This window comes from Nuphar pumila, chromosome 6 (assembly GCF_984573655.1).
Source record: "Nuphar pumila chromosome 6, dmNupPumi1.hap1.1, whole genome shotgun sequence".
In the NCBI taxonomy this organism is placed as follows: domain Eukaryota; kingdom Viridiplantae; phylum Streptophyta; class Magnoliopsida; order Nymphaeales; family Nymphaeaceae; genus Nuphar; species Nuphar pumila.
In genome coordinates, this window is record NC_143254.1 from 98,565,050 (window position 1) to 98,582,368 (window position 17,319).

The window sequence follows — 17,319 nt, forward strand, 5'->3', positions numbered from 1 at the left end:
CGGGTAACCCAACACGACACGGTTAACTTGTTTAATAAATGGGTCTGGTCGGGTAAACGGGTTGGCAGGTTGGTGGGTCGGGTTCAGGTGAACAGGTTGGCGGGTTAGGTTCGAGTAAACGGGTTGGTGGGCGGGGCGGGTCAGGTAAACAAGTTGGTGGGTCGGGTTCAGTTAAGCGGGTTGACCCACCCGCTTAACCCGTTTATTAAACGGGTTAGTCGGGTTGGCATACCCCTAACACGAACCCGACCCGTTTAATAAACAGGTTAGGTGGGTCAACCTGTTTACGACACAAACCCATTTAAGCCAAACCCAAACCCGGCTAAGAAGTGGGTTGGCGGGCCGTGTCAGATTTTGCCACCCCTACCCCTAACCACTATTATTAGAAACTCCACTGCATACCCAATAACCCATTGACTGGCAGTTGCATGTCATGGAGGCTTTACCCGGGTAGGACCCACTTGCCATCAATGTGAGAAGGATGCATCAGAAAAGGACACTTGGCGCATCATTTTTGTATAACTTTATATAAAAAATATAATACAAAAAGATTCGGTATGATAGTAAATTGAAGCATTGTTACCAAGAAATAAGATAGGTACAATAAATGATTGAAGCAAAAAGCAAGTGTTAAAAAGTAGTATGAAGTGGGATTGAGAGATTGAGAACTAATTATACGAATACACATGAAAAATGAAAAAAAAACACATATAAAGCCAATATGAAGTGTGGGTAGAAGCAAATAAGAATGCAAATATAAAAACTATCGCACAAGCCTGTTAGAGAAAGCAAGTGGGAAGTGACAATAAGCAAAAGGAAAAGGTTAAAAGAAGCAAAAGGGAATAAGTTGGGAAACTGAGAGGAAGTGGGTTTCTCACTAAAAAAAGATTTGAGTTTTTCAAATTTCAAAAGAGAGTTTCTCAAAAAACTTTCCCTTCTTTCAAAGAAGCAAGAAGTTTCCTTTCTTCTAAAGCAAACTTTCCCGTATAGAAGCTTTCAGTGACTACTAATTTCAGCACCTTTGTGGCATGGCTTGAGGAACTCATGAATTTGATTACCTGTGAGCTTTATTTCAAGTGATTGATATTAGAGATTTGTGTGGCCTATCTACTTATCAAGAGAACCTATCGCATGTTTTTTCTTTGGGGTCCATTTGGAAGCGAGAAAATGGTAAAAAAATGCAAGTAGGAAAGAAAAACTGTTAACGTTTTCAACCAAACGAGAGAAAAAATTTGAAAAAAAAGTTTTTCTAAAAGGTGTGATTTTTGAAAGAAAAATTTATTTTACTTGGGGGTGGAGGGATTTTTCTTATCAAAAAATTCTTTTTGATTAGGGCAATCATTCACCCATGATGCATTTAATCCCATGGGCTACCACAAGAAGAGCTCTCTCTCTCTCTCTCTCTCTCTCTCTCTCTCTCTCTGAGGGTTGATCGATGCCCCCTCTCATTTTTCTCACATTTTTCATTATGTTTTCTCATACTAAACAAACAAGTGAAAAAAAAATATTTAGAAAAGTTAGCTTAGCAAAACTTATCATAGGCAAAATTTAATTTTCTTGCGAGAATTTTTCTTGCTTTCAAACGTGCCCTTAATATTCACATAGTATCGTGTACCATCAAGGGCAAGACTATCAAACTGTTCACTTGAGAATCATTCTCCTTGAGAAAGGGAGTCACAATGTTAGAGTTGTGACTCCCCTTCCCACATAAATGGTCCGCTTCTTTCTTTAGGATAGCTTTATCGACGCATAATTCCCTCATTTTGGCAGTGTCCTAAGAAATGGCCCTCCTTAGAATCATTCTCTCTCACTCTCAATTTTTTGAGAATCACATGAATGGAAGCAAATGTCCCTTAATCTTAAAGCCTAGTTTGTTTTATGCAACTTTTATGGGATTGTGCTGAATTGGCAATCCTAATGGAATCCTTTTCCACCGTGAATAAAATAAGCATCAATTCAACATGGTGGAAAAATATCATCCTGATATGTGTAAATCATTTCTTACCCTTTTATAGGCAAGGTGGGATTATATAGTCTTACAATTCTGCGGACAAGACATTAATGAACCATTTTTTTTTTAAAGTCAAGTTGGGGTTAGGCAGACCCCACCAGTTATTGTTCAATGTGCCCACTGGGGCTTGAACCTGCAACATCTCTGCACTGACAGCTCCTACCAACCACGCCGTTGGTAGACATAAATGGACCATGCTTAGTACGATGTTGACATGTTATGTTTTTAGTGAAAATAATTCAAAATTTAAAGGGGGTGCTTCTATTGTGGTATTCTTATGGGTACACTAAGCTCCAAAGGTAAAATCTATAGAACATATTTGATGTATTGCATATATTATGTTCATATGTTAAAGTTGATTCAAATATGAAGTTTTATATCGTTTTTAAACCACTATGATTTTTATGTCTTGTGAGCCATTGATTTTCATCTTTTTGAAAATGAAATCTTATAATACATTAAACATGATAAAATCTTCTAATAAGCTAAATAAATCATGCTAAACACATTTGTACTGTTAGATTTATCATTTGGTGGCTATATTTATGCATACATTGGTACAAAATCAACATATATTTTCCCTTTTGAAAGTACCCATGAAATTGGTATTTAAAGTTTTGCCAGAATTTGTCATAATGTGCAAAATCTGTGTACTATAGAAACATAAGTTTGGCACAGGGAGAGTGGTTTTTAGGGCCTGTTTGGAATCTCGGCACTGGGATGGCGTTTATGCATTTGGTGGTCTCCTTTATATTTACACTAAATCGTGGATTTGGCATCTGCAGCTTCTTCAAATGCATAAACTCCATAAACGCCCATCCCAGCTGCAGATTCCAAACAGGCCCTTAGTGTTTTTTTGTAAAAGAGTGCAAGTCCTTTGTATTATTTAGATTTCTTGTGAGAAAGATTGATATTATTTAAAAGGAAAGCGTTTGAATGTGTGGAAGAATTTGAAGTGACAAGTGCTTTTATTTAGCAGAACAGGTTTTTTTTTTAGAGGAAAGATGAAACCATGTTATTAATAAGATAACCAGTTATAGAATAAAGTGCTAAGCTGGTAAAGCATCGACCTGCAAGCGAAGGAACAGATCCAAGCACAAAGCAAAAACGGAACGAAGCCATTGAAGGTCCTTCCCCAACCATTTAGTATCGGCCATGAAGTATCAGCCAGTATACGTCTGCCAATCAGCCACACCATAGTGTGCTTATCCCTGAAGATCCTCATGTTGTGCTCCCGCTACACCAGCCATCAGGCAGTTAACAGCCAACATCTTCATACAAGATACCATCGCTTATGATTCCTTGAGCAAGGGGGACCCAACAGAACGGGTAGTTTAGGTTCAAATCCCATGGGTGTCATTCCCCTGCGTAAGCTGAAGCTTGGCGACTCCTTGGGTTCAAGGGGTAAGCCCTTGGAGTTTTTCGCCGACATGGACAGATACCGTAGTACGGCAGGCTGAGATAGCATGGCTAGATCTCTGTGTTGGACATTTTGGGTTTTCGGGTCCAACCCACAGTCTGACCTGGTTTGACACTCTTGTAGTGGGTCACGTAAGTGACTGATTAATGGAGATAGTGGGTGGGAGTTACGTGAATGTGGAGAGACCACATTCACGTAACTGCCCAATTCTCCATTATATAAAGAGGTTTGGGGTTACGAAAATGATGAGATTTCGTAACAATTCCCTGCCAAAATATTGTTCTGCATTCAGGCGCAGCAGAACGGGTCCTGCTCACCGTCGACATTAGGCCTGGGCTCATTGTGGGCGTCGACCGGCTGAGGAGAACGCCGAACTACCTACACAGACGATGGCGAATCCAGGTACGCTCCCTGTCTATTGTTTTTACAGGGTTTCGCCCAACATTGGGTTATGGGCCCACCACGCTTCCGCTGCGCGTGACCGTGTAGGCTGTAACGGCGTTTTGGCGTCGGTGGAGTCGCCGTGGGGCGACAACCACCGATTAGCCGCAGACTGTCGCTGTGGGGCGACAGTCTTCACCGACAAATTGTCACCATAAAGGGCGACATTACTTTCCCGTTTTCACGGTTTCAGGCAAAACTCATAAAAAAAAATGTAAGTTTTTATACCTGTGGTCGGTTTTGCCGTCGCCGGGATTATCGTCGGAGCCGTCACCAGAAACCCCCTGCACCGTCGGGTTGCAGGGTGGTCGGCTTATGCAGGAGGTGTTGCCGGGGTTGAACGCCGGATGGCCGGCATCTGAGGCTTCAAAACCCCCTTTTTCACTGCTTGGAGTTGCCGTCGCTGGGGCGTCTGCCGGAGATTCCAGCCGGTGCCAGCAATAGGACGTCGCCGTAGGGCGCCGTCAGTCGTCGATGGCCTTGCTGGCGCCGCTGGGATGTCGCCGGCGGATTCTAGGGCATCCGGAAATGGCAACCACCATCGTCGCCGTGGGGCGACGTCGTCTGACGAGGAGGGGGGTTGTCGCCGGACCGGCGTCACCGTGGGGTGATGCAGGTCGCCGGCAACCGGCGCCGGTCGTCGGCAACCGGCGCCGGTCGCCCTGACGGCGACGTGGGTCGCCGTGGAACCGAAAAGGGTGGAAACCGAAAACCCCCTTTTCGGTTTCCTTAAAACTCAAACAGAAACCATCGGGTTTCTGTTTAAGTTTTTAAAATCGGACCGGATCGGGTCCGGCGAAGAGACCCGAGGACAGACCCGATCCAAACCCTTTTGGGTGGATCGGGTCTGCTCTTTTATTTTTTGGATCTGACCCGGACCCATAAAGGGGACCGGGTCTGGGTCTGATCCGAAAAGGATCGGGTCCAATCCGGACCCATTTTGGATCGGGTCCAATCCGGGACCATTAAGGACCGGGTCTTACCCGGTATTTGGTTTGGACCGGGTCATACCCGGGTCCATCCTGGACCGGGTCGAACCCGGTATCCGGTTTGGACCGGGTAATACCCGGGTCCATGTTGGACCGGGTCTTACCCGGTATTCGGTTTGGACCGGGTCATACCGGGGTCCATGCTGGACCGGGTCATACCCGGGTCCATTTGGACCGGATCCGACCCGGGTCTGTTTTGGACCGGTTCCGACCCGGGCCTGTTTCGGACCGGGTCTAACCCGGGTTTTGGTTTGGGCCGGGTCCGACCCGTATTAAGTTTGGGTCGGGTCAGACCCGGATCCCATTTAAAACTGGGTTGGATCCATAAAGACAGGATCCAAACACTATTTAGACTGAATCGGATCAGGAACCTGATCCGACCCCTTCCGGAACCGGTTCGGAGCCGTTTTTGACTGGTTCTTTCCAGTTTTTCACCGGTTCCGGAATGCTGAGATCCTGTTTTCATAAATATAAAGAAATACAGGGATTTTGGCATACGGTTATAGGGTTTTATGAACTTTTGTTCATATTATGTACCGGTTTATAAGGTTCATAACCGGTTCGGACCCTTAGATGACCGGTTCGGGGCGGTTTCAGACCGATTCAGAGTGTTTTTAGACCGGTTCCTACATGAGGACCCTGGGTTTTACCCATATGAGCATGCTTTTGTTATTTGTCATGCTTTATAAAGTATTTATTTTGATAAATGCATGACTTATGCATGTTAATTCATGTATTTAGCGTTGGTTAAGTTATGCATGATAATTTTAAGCATGAATTGTAACTAAATTTATGAAAATTAGTTTATGCATATTTGTTGAAGTATGAACTGATATTATGTCATGAATATACATGCATTAAAATGTGTGCATGGGCGTGCTCCATAATACGAATAAGTTTTTCGGTAAAAGAATTTGATTAACCGATTCATGTAATCACCAAAGTGATCTGAGTCGTGTTAATTGAGGATTCTTTGGACCGTATTAAGATTCGTAATTATGATTGTGTGTGAATTTATGAAACATCGATTCTACCCAAAGGTAGGTCGTTGTGTTCCAAATTTACACAGGATGTAATAGTAGATGTGTATTTCAGCTCATGAAGCATGTTCGTACCCAAAGGTACAGTGCTGAATTGCCTCTGGATTCATGATCTACTAGTTTCATCAACTGAAGTCAATTCCTTGAGAATTGAAGAGACGGAGCAATTATGAGTATTATCGTTTTCACCAAAGTGAAACGATAATGGCTCAACTATGCTTGTCTCAGAAAAGGTGAAAATAAAGGGTCTCACTTTTACCTTTTCAACACGAGTCTCGTCTGAGCAATAATAGTAATATCTTTCCGCTTCTTGATTTATCAGGTTCCTTCCATATCGACGGTTCCAGTAGTATCCCTATCTTAGACGGATCGAATTTTTCTGATTGGAAAGAAATTGTGTTATTTACTTTGGGCTATATGGATTTAGATCTGGCCCTTAGAATTGACGAACCTCCCGCTCTTACAGAGCAGAGTACAGCCGATCAGAAGGCTGCCTCTGAGAAGTGGGAGCGCTCGAACAGACTTAGCCTGTTGCTTTTGCAATCTCGGGTGGCTAAGAACATTCGAGGCGCAATTCCTCACTGTGAGACAGTGAATGAATTTCTGGGAGCCATTGAGGCTCAATTCGTCACTTCTAATAAGGCAAGGGCCAGTACCCTCATGTCCAAATTAGTGTCTATGAAATATGCTGGTGACAGTCACATCGGACAACACATTTTGGAAATGAGGAATATTGCGACTCAACTGAATGACATGAAGTTCGCCATATCTGACTCCTTCTTAGTCCATCTGATCTTAACCTCGTTACCTACTGAATATGGACCATTTAAAATCTCCTACAACACACATAATGATGAGTGGTCTTTTAATGACCTCTTGAGTAAGTGTGTTGAGGAAGAGGAGAGATTGAAGGGTGAGAGGGTGCCAAGTGCACATATGGCCTCTCATAAGGATAAACAGAGGTCGAGGTCAAAGAAAAGCTCCTTCAAAAAGAAAAATCAGAAGAGAGCCACTGAGGAGAGTTCAAACTCTCAGGCGAAAGCTAAATCCCAGTCAGGAGGCCCTTCTATAAAGTGTTTCTTCTGCAAAAAGAAAGGGCATAAGAAGGTGGACTGTTTGAAGTTCAAGAAGTGGCTCGAAAATAAAGGTAATAAGTCATTCGTTTCTCATGAGTGCAATCTAATTCATGTTCCATTGCATAGTTGGTGGATTGATTATGGTGCCACGGTGCACATTGTCAACTCTTTGCAGGCATTTCTGAACAAAAGGGAACCAACGGAGCATGAAAGAAGCATCTTCTCAGGAAATAAGATGCGTTCGCATGTCAAGAACGTTGGGACCTGCAGAATTGTGTTGGAGTCGGGATTCATGTTGGATTTGGTCGATACATTTTATGTTCCATCTTATAGTCGGAGCCTAATTTCAATTTCAAGACTTGACAAGTTTGGTTTTGTTTTTAAATTTGAAAAATCTGAACTTATTATTATGAAAAAATCAATGAATATAGGTTCTGCATATATGCGTGATGGTTTGTATCGATTAAGAACCAAACTCCAAATTCAGGAATCTCACTCCATTGAGAACACAATGATTGGCAATAAACGTGGTCTAAAAGATGATCAATCATATTTGCTTTGGCATCGAAGATTAGGACATATCTCGAAAGAGAGAGTCCAAAGACTCGTGAAAGAGGGAATCCTTGGATCCCTTGATTTTACGAATATAGAGTCATGTGTTGACTGCATAAAGGCTAAGCAGTCTAACACAAATAAGAAAGATGCCAAACGCAGCAATGAAAAGTTAGAAATAGTGCATACGGATGTCTGCAGCCCTTTTTCACCGTGTTATACGAGTGAAAAGTATTTTGTCACCTTTATAGACGATTACTCACGGTATATGTATCTCTACTTATTATCTGAAAAATCTGAAGTCTTTCAGGTTTTTAAGGACTTCAAGAAAGAAGTAGAGAAACAAACCGGTGAAGTTATTAAGGTTGTCAGGTCAGATAGAGGTGGCGAATATTATGGTTGTTTCACTGAGATGGGACAAAAGGAAGGTCCATTAGCGCGGTTTCTAAAAGAGGAAGGCATTGTACCTCAGTATACCATGCCTGGTAGTGCTTACCAGAATGGTGTAGCTGAAAGGAGAAACCGTACGCTTAAAGAAATGGTTCGAGCGATGTTGAATCACTCAAACCTTCCTTTGACCTTGTGGGGTGAAGCTCTTAGGACTGCAGTGCATATACTGAATAAGGTTCCTACGAAGGCTGTTCAAAAGACTCCTTACGAGTTATGGACAGGTAGGAAACCTTCTTTGTCATATATGCACATATGGGGATGTCCAGCAGAAGCTAAATTGTATAACCCACATATAAAAGCTTTCGATCCTAGGACAACTAGTGGTTTCTTCATTGGTTATCCAGAAAGATCGAAAGACTTTAGGTTTTATTGTCCATCTCATACACCACAGATAGTGGAAACAGATAAAGCAAGATTTCTTAAAAATGGTTCTGTTGGGATAGATGCATCTCAAAATATTGATTTTGAGGAAATGCAGGATTCAGGTTCTACACCTGCTGAGGATAATGACCCGATTTTCTCTATCATTGTTCCTTCGAGTAATGTAAGAGAAAGTCCAGTCGATGAACATCAATCCCAACTAGATCCGGTTGTTGATGAGGATATACAACAACAACAGGATACAGATGCTCATTTTGAACCATCTGTAGCACCTGTATGGAGGTCCACCAAAATTAGGAAATCTGCTATCCATCCGGACTATGTGGTGTATTTACAAGAGTCAAATAATTTCATAGACATTGATGAAGATCCCTTCACATTTGCAGAAGCCATTGAAAGTGAAAGATCAGCATATTGGATCAATGCCATGAAAGAAGAGCTTGACTCTATGGCAAAGAACCAAGTGTGTGATCTTGTACCTCGACCTGATGGAGTTAGACCTGTTGGTTGTAAATGGGTTTACAAAACCAAAACAGACTCTAAAGGTCATGTGGAGAGGTACAAGGCTAGGCTTGTTGCAAAAGGTTTCACACAGATAGAGGGTATTGATTATAATGAAACTTTTTCTCCTGTCTCAACTAAAGAATCATTGAGAATAATCATGGCCCTCGTAGCTCATTTTGATTTAGAGCTGCATTAGATGGATGTGAAAACTGCCTTCCTGAATGGGGATCTGGATGAGGAGGTATACATGCAACAACCTCCTGGTTTCAGTATAGATGACTCGAATAACTTAGTTTGCAAATTGAATAAGTCAATTTATGGACTTAAACAGGCCTCCCGCCAGTGGTATAAGAAGTTCAATCAGGTAATAATGAACTTTGGATTCACTGAAAACATTGTTGATCAGTGTATTTACATTAAGACTAGTGGGAGTAAGTTCATAATTTTGGTTTTATATGTTGACGATATTCTTCTTGCAACTAATGATTTGAGTCTTTTACATGAAACAAAAGACTTTCTTTCCTCTCATTTCGATATGAAAGACATGGGTGAGGTCACTTATGTCCTTGGAATCGAGATCCGTCGTAACAGAACTAAGGGTGTCCTTGGCCTATCTCAGAAATCCTATATCCTTAAGGTTCTTAAAAGATATGGGATGGAGAATTGTTCTCCTAGTTCGGCACCTATAGTGAAAGGGGATAAATTGAGCTTGAAGGACTGTCCTCAGGATGATATTGCGAAGGCTCAGATGGATGTTGTCCCATATGCTTCAGCAGTTGGGAGTTTGCAGTACGCGCAAACCTGCACTCGACCTGATATAGCATTTGCTGTGGGAATGCTTGGTAGATATCAGTCAAATCCAGGCATTGCGCACTGGAAGGCAGCGAAGAAGGTCATGCGCTATTTACAAGGAACGAAAGACTATATGTTGACCTATAGGAAAGCGAACCACCTAGAGGTCGTTGGATACTCTGATGCGGATTTAGGATGGTGTATTGACAGTAGAAAATCCACTACTGGATACATTTTCCTTCTAGCGGGTGGTGCTGTCTCATGGAGAAGCGGAAAGCAGTCTACCACTGCTGCTCATACCATGGAGGCGGAATTTATTGCTCTATACGAGACTACGTCACAGGCCATTTGGATAAGGAACTTCATTATGGGTCTTGGTATAGTGGACTCTATTGAGAGACCACTAAAGATCTTTTGTGACAATGAAGCAGCCGTGTCCTTTTCAAATAACAACAAGAGCTCAACATCGTATCGACACATGGAGTTAAAATATTTTGTTGTTAAAGAAAGGACTGAGAATCATCTGGTGTGTATTGATACAATTGGGACGAGGGAAATGACTGCGGATCCCCTTACTAAAGGGCTAGCACCGGGATTGTATTCCCAACATATAAAGGGGATGGGTCTTTTTGATTCCTTCTGATGTATGACAATACATTATGTAATCACATTTGTGTTTATGTTTTGATTCTCTAAGGTTTTGAGTTATTGTTGATTTTGCATAAATGATCTCTCATATGGGTTAGAGAGAATAGCAGAATAACAATATTAAAGGACCAATAGAATATGTGTGAGACCAACCTATTCATAAAGGTAATTTCTTTACATGCCTAAGCACTGAAGGTGAATGGTAATGTAGTACAAGGAAATATGACATTTCATAAAGGGGTGTTCATATCCTTGACTCATACGATTCATCCTTGTGATAAAGGGTGGCATGTGAACCCACATGAAGAATTAAATCGAGATAACAGTATACACCTCGATTTAGTACACTTTTGGTGTCAATGGGTCAAGTGGGAGAATGTTGGACATTTTGGGTTTTCGGGTCCAACCCACAGTCTGACCTGGTTTGACACTCTTGTAGTGGGTCACGTAAGTGACTGATTAATGGAGATAGTGGGTGGGAGTTACGTGAATGTGGAGAGACCACATTCACGTAACTGCCCAATTCTCCATTATATAAAGAGGTTTGGGGTTACGAAAATGATGAGATTTCGTAACAATTCCCTGCCAAAATATTGTTCTGCATTCAGGCGCAGCAGAACGGGTCCTGCTCACCGTCGACATTAGGCCTGGGCTCATTGTGGGCGTCGACCGGCTGAGGAGAACGCCGAACTACCTACACAGACGATGGCGAATCCAGGTACGCTCCCTGTCTATTGTTTTTACAGGGTTTCGCCCAACACTCTGCGCCAGGGGCGGTTTCTCTGAGTAAAATAAAAAAAAAGGGAGACCAACAGAAGGTCTCTAGCAACTGATGGATCATCAATATGAAAGTTGGGGATGGACCAAAGCCCATGCCCTGCAAGCAGCTAACGAGATACTTCCATGAAATCGAATCGAAGGCCTTTATTAAATCAACCTTGAGCAAGAAAGAGGGCCTCTTTGAACGCTTAATGTTGTGGCCATGACAACACAATCTTGTAGCCTTTGGAAGCCTGTTTGCCAGGACTTTAGTCAAAATATGGTAGATATATAGCTCTTAAAACCGTGATCGACCTAAGTGACGAAATAGTATTTGTTGTAGCATGCTTAGGCATGAGGATGACCTCTGATCTACCAAAGAACAAGAACAAAGAACAAATCCGTTTTGGTTTCATACCAGAACCACTTTAAGGTGGGAGCCCATCCAAGCTTAGGACCTTGAGTTTAGATAAGTCCCAACCGCTGCATGGTTCTTTTCCAGGCAGCCAACACTTTATGTCAGCCTTGAGCCTTTGCAGCGAGAGCAGCCCATGATGATGTAATTACCTCACAGACATCAGACTCTCTAAGCCACCATTATTCAAAACAGAACTGTTTGCACTTAAAACCGCCACCCAAACTGAGGATAATCACACCGTGATCCGAGATTGATTGAGTGGTGATGTAGCCGGAAATGTCAAGAATACAATCCAATAGCGAGCAGGTAACCAAGATCCTGTCCAGATTTCGGTGACAGGGGTTTGCACGTTTATTGGACCAAGAGAATGACTCGCCACCAAGTTGAAGATCGACCCGTGAAAAGATCAGGTGCAATATGATTGCACAAATTAAGCACCTGACCACCCTTCATCTTGGGGACAGGCCTGTTAGTTGTGGGGCTCAAGGCCTGATTGAGGGCGATCAAGTGCTTAATGCACAAAATTTGTGTCATGTGATTGCACCCGATCCGAACTCAATCGATCCAGCAGTTATGATTGATGAAACAATGGAAGTGTTGGGCATCTCTCATGCAGATCGGCTTGTTCGAATCTGATTGATAGAAAACCACATTGAAGTTCATGCCAAGGACGACCGGAAGCTACCTGAAGGATATGAACCCATCAAGTTTGGACCAAAACTTGGTCTTGCAGATGGAGGTAACAGTACCATACACCACTACCAGTGGGAAGGAATAGCTAGCCTCCATGAAGCTGTTAAATTTCGAGCGCCACATGAAACCTTCCGATCAAGGCAACTATGGCGGCAATCTGATTGCCCCACATAACGAGAGTGCATCCTTGCTGTCCTATCGAAGGCATAAATTGATGGCCACTACAACCTCACCATTTAGCAGAAAAAGGTTGAGTTATACAAATTTTGGCCAAATTATTATTATTGTTTTTATTTTGATTGATTGTAAGTAAGGGCTCAGTTCCAATGCAAAATGTTAGCAAGGGAAATAATGTCGTCGTTTGTGGCTGTCTTTTTTCATGTGTTTCGTAAGGAAACCATCATTGGGTGGAGAGATTTTATGGGGGTAAGTTTGATTTGTTGGGCCACATGTGACTAAGACTTGCAGTCGTATGAATCAGAATAGCAAAGGCTCCTTGTGAATCTGATTCTCACGTAAATGAAAAAGCCCTTCTCATTTGCCTATGCAGATGAGAGTTGGTTTCTCATCACTCATTTTATGTTGTTTGGTTAGCCAGTGCCAATGAGTTTCATTCTCTCTTGTTGAACTCAAGAAGCTTGCACAGCTTCAGTTTATTCACAGGAACATGCATGCCGCAATTCAAACTCGCAAGATGGGAGATTGTCACACTACAAAGCCAACCACCTAGCCAAGTGTACATCCATGCAGGGCTCATCCCACATGGAAGCATTAAAACAAGGAAGAACTGTCTCATTAGCCTATATATTGCCTAGCCACATGTGCAACCTGCAAGGTAAAGTTTCATGGCTCCACATTTTTTTTTCTGATGATGAAGGAACCCTCACTGAGAACCAGGTCACTTGATCGGCTTGCCTCCGTGCAAGGCAAAACTCTGAGTTGAGGACATGACCACTCAGCCTTATGTGCCCCAACTGTGATAACGACAGCCCCCACACGCTAGTAAAATTCGATCCCGAGCCTTCATCTTGACATAGGCCCCTGCTTACCATATGGGTAACCACCACGGTGGTCATGGCTACAAGGGGGGGCGGGTCCGTTGGACTATCAAAAAAAAAGAAAATAACATTATGGGTTTGAGATTATTCGAAATCAGTTATAGGAGCTTGAATTGTAGGCATTGCTAGGGTTAGATGTGGCAACAAAGTTTGATAAAATGATAAGTCACTCATTTGTTACATGAGATCACTTGATCTAGTCCAAACCGTCCTCTCTCTTAACCAAAAGCTAGCCATCTCTTCAGTGGGAAACTCACCACATCATTGATGAGAGCACGTACACATTATCTACTGAGAAGCTCGTCTGGTTTTTCATCCATATACCAGTTATAAAGCCAACTGCATGTGGAAAATGTTAGAAAAGTAATGTATGTGCTTGAAAAATGTTTAGTTCCAAAATTGACAGGTCTGGGAGTACTTTATTCGTTATGTTTTTTATGATTATAACTATTTATAGTAAAGCATTATAATTTTATATTAAATATTGTCACGAAGTCCACTGCAAGAAATCTGTGGATTAGCGACGACCTAAATTTGTCGTTAATCCGTCTCTAAACAATTTAGAGACGGATTAACGTCGGAGTCGCGATAGATAGTTTTCATCGCAAAATTATAGTCGCTAATTCACGATGAAAACTATCTGTCACCAATTTTATCGCTAATTTGCGATAAATTAACGAATGTCAAGATCCATCGCAAGGCCGTCGTTACTATACGAAGATTTTGGTTTTGCGATGGATTAATATCCGTCGCTAATACCGTCAGTACTATAGCGACAAACCCAGCGATGAATTAAGATTCATCGCAAAAATATTAACCAACTAGTAAATAGCGACGAATTAAAATCTGTCATTAAACTGGACGCCGATAGTAAATAGAGACGGATATATCCATCGCTAATCCATCGCAAACAAGGAAAAAAATTAAAATTTTATTTAAAACATAAATATCAAGAAAAAAAAATCTCGTGATATAATTTATATTTCTTGTACAATTTATATTTCCTGTGAATAAAAAACAAAGTACACATCAAAATACATATAAAAGGAAACTAAAACAATTAATCGATCCACTATAAAATTCGCAAGTTCTAATTATTTATAATTGAACATTTACATTTTTGAAAAAAAAAGAAGGTACAATAAATTCAACACATGAATCTAATCATCGCTAAGATTCTGTGCGTCCTCTTCTTCATTGTCTCAATCTGCCCCTTCAGCTCCACTACGCTGATTATCGTCAGCAACCTACACGAGAAAATAAATGTTAGTATTGATAAACAAAATATACTGAAATAAATTATATGCAATGCACCTAAGTTAAGGCAATCAAAGTAACGTGAAATCTAACAACATGCAATACATCACATGAAACTTTCATACCTGTGAGGCACCTGCAGACGAAGTTCCCCTGTTCTGAAAAAAACTACTTAACTCATTACGGACAATGTCGGAAATTGCTTCAGGTAAGTAGTCGCGCATTGTGTCCTTAATGAGCTGGCGTACACCATCCCAAGAATTAGGCGGGTCAGTCGGATGCTTGGAGCTGATGCTAATGGAAGAACTCTGAGTCGTGACTGGAGGAAGCAACGACTGGTGAGGTGTTCATATTACTCTCAAACCCGAACACACGACCCACTTTGGGTTTACCTATTGCAGTCACCCATGCTGTAGGATCAAATGATAGATGTTGAGTAGAGTCATTGCCATATCGCTCTACCATCTGTTGCTCATATGACTCCTACAAAATAATGATTTCAGTATAAATTAATAATTAAGAATTATAATGTTTATGATAACTTGTATATTACAATGATTATTAATACAATAAATACATACCGTTGCCGTTCTCGCCTTCTATGATACGAACTTTCCCGTGGTCTTACGTTTATGTGTTTCAACAAACACATCTTTATATGACACAATGCCTCCTTTTTCTGTTTCCTGCGAAGTTAAATGATAAAAGAATTATTTAACATGTTTCCAACAATACTTATAAAATTGACAATATATATATATATATATATATATATATATATATATATATATATATATATATATATATATATATATATATATATATATATATATTGATGAGTATGACTGTCAATCATTGTGTACCTCCATCGTAACACTGCAGTTGATCATTTAACAGGTTTGTCAACTTATCCCTGTAACACTACAGTGGATCATTTATCCGGCCAAATGTTTTTCTTGTTGCAATCTTCATATTGTGTAGCATGTCTGCAAATCGATTGACAACCACCTTTTGCCACACCTTCTTTGCGTCATGTTCCCCCATCGTAGTCGCAAAGCGATTCGAAGCCTATAAATATTTTCAGAAAGTTAGTAGACATGACTATAACAAAAAATTAAATATAAAACACATTAACTATGAGAAACGGTCGTATACCGTGAATGAGAACCACAATTTGTCCAATACCTCATTCGGGTACTCTTTCCATTGAGTGACCGGTCCTGGTAGATGTTGAAGTAGTGAATTCCTAATATCTCGTATTACTTCTTGTAGCTCGAACCTCGCGCTGCACATGAATTTGTACACATTAACTATTAATATACAATGTTTATAAGATATGTAATAAGTGAAAATGAAATACTTATGGTCGATTATCGATATACACTATTTGAATGAATCTTCTTGTATCAGACTGAGAAGACCCTGCATCCTGTGTTGGCTCGTGACTTGTATGAACAACTGATGTAGGTGGGTCATGTACAGGCAAAACATCATTTGTAGAAAAATGCATTAGAAATTATCATAATGCGCATTTAAACTAATCAAGTATACAATTAGTTAAATGATATACCTATCAAAGCAGCCCGTGAAGATGAAGGCTGAGACTGGCTACCACTGGGTGAACGACCACTGTTACCTCCACGAACCATATTCTAACAAATAAAAAATGTCATGCAATACATTCAAATAATTCAAATCATTCACATCAAGTATTGCAATACATTCAAATCATTCAAACACGTTACAATACATTCAAATCATAACTCTATATGTATCGAAGATACATAATCAAAGAATAAAAAATGTCATGCAATACATTCAAACATTGAAATACCTTCAAATAATTCAAATCATTGCAATACATTTCAATACATTCAAATAATTCAAATCATTCACATCAAGTATTGCAATACATTCAAATCATTCAAACACGTTACAATATATTCAAATCATAACTCTATACGTATCGAAGATATATAATCAAAGAATAAAAATTGCCATGCAATACATTCAAACATTTGAATACCTTCAAATCATTCAAATCATTGTAATACATTTCAATATATTCAAATAATTCAAATCATTCACATCAAGTATTGTAATACATTCAAATCATTCAAACACGTTATAATACATTCAATAGGGGATTGTATTACAAGATTTTGCTTACTAGCTCGAGAATTCTTCCTCATCACTTGTTTGCCTTTCATATTCTTCGTCTTCCTCCACTTCTTTATCTTCTTCTTCTTCATTGTTTGCCCATCCACTTGGTATATCTTCTCTAGTTGTCAAATAGTAGTGACGACAGAATCTTTAAGATTCTTTACCTTAGATACTATGACTTCCGATGCGCACAATGTTCTAAAAAATCTACCCCATATAGGTTTGTCTAACATATCATGGAATGCTAGGGGTATCAATCGTTGCATAAAGATATAACAATCATGGCTCTTAACCCCATATAATTGTCCATCATCGATCTTCATAGCCCGAGCAATGTTAGAGATGTATCTATCTGAAAATCTTAACTGTCTCAACCATTGACATACCTGCTTTATTTGATCAGGTCCAAACACGTACCTTGCCTTTGGTTTCAGTACTTTGGCATTATACTCTTTGAGTTCCAATTCTGGTCTTTTACATATTACTTTTAAATCCATACGGGCCTTCAGATTATCCTTCATTTTTCCTTTAACATTCATTACTGTATTGAACACATTATCAAACATATTTATCTCTACATGCATTACATCCAAATTATGTCGTATCAATAAGGTCGGCCAATATGGTAGTTCCCAACATATAGATTTCTTTATCAAATTATGATCCT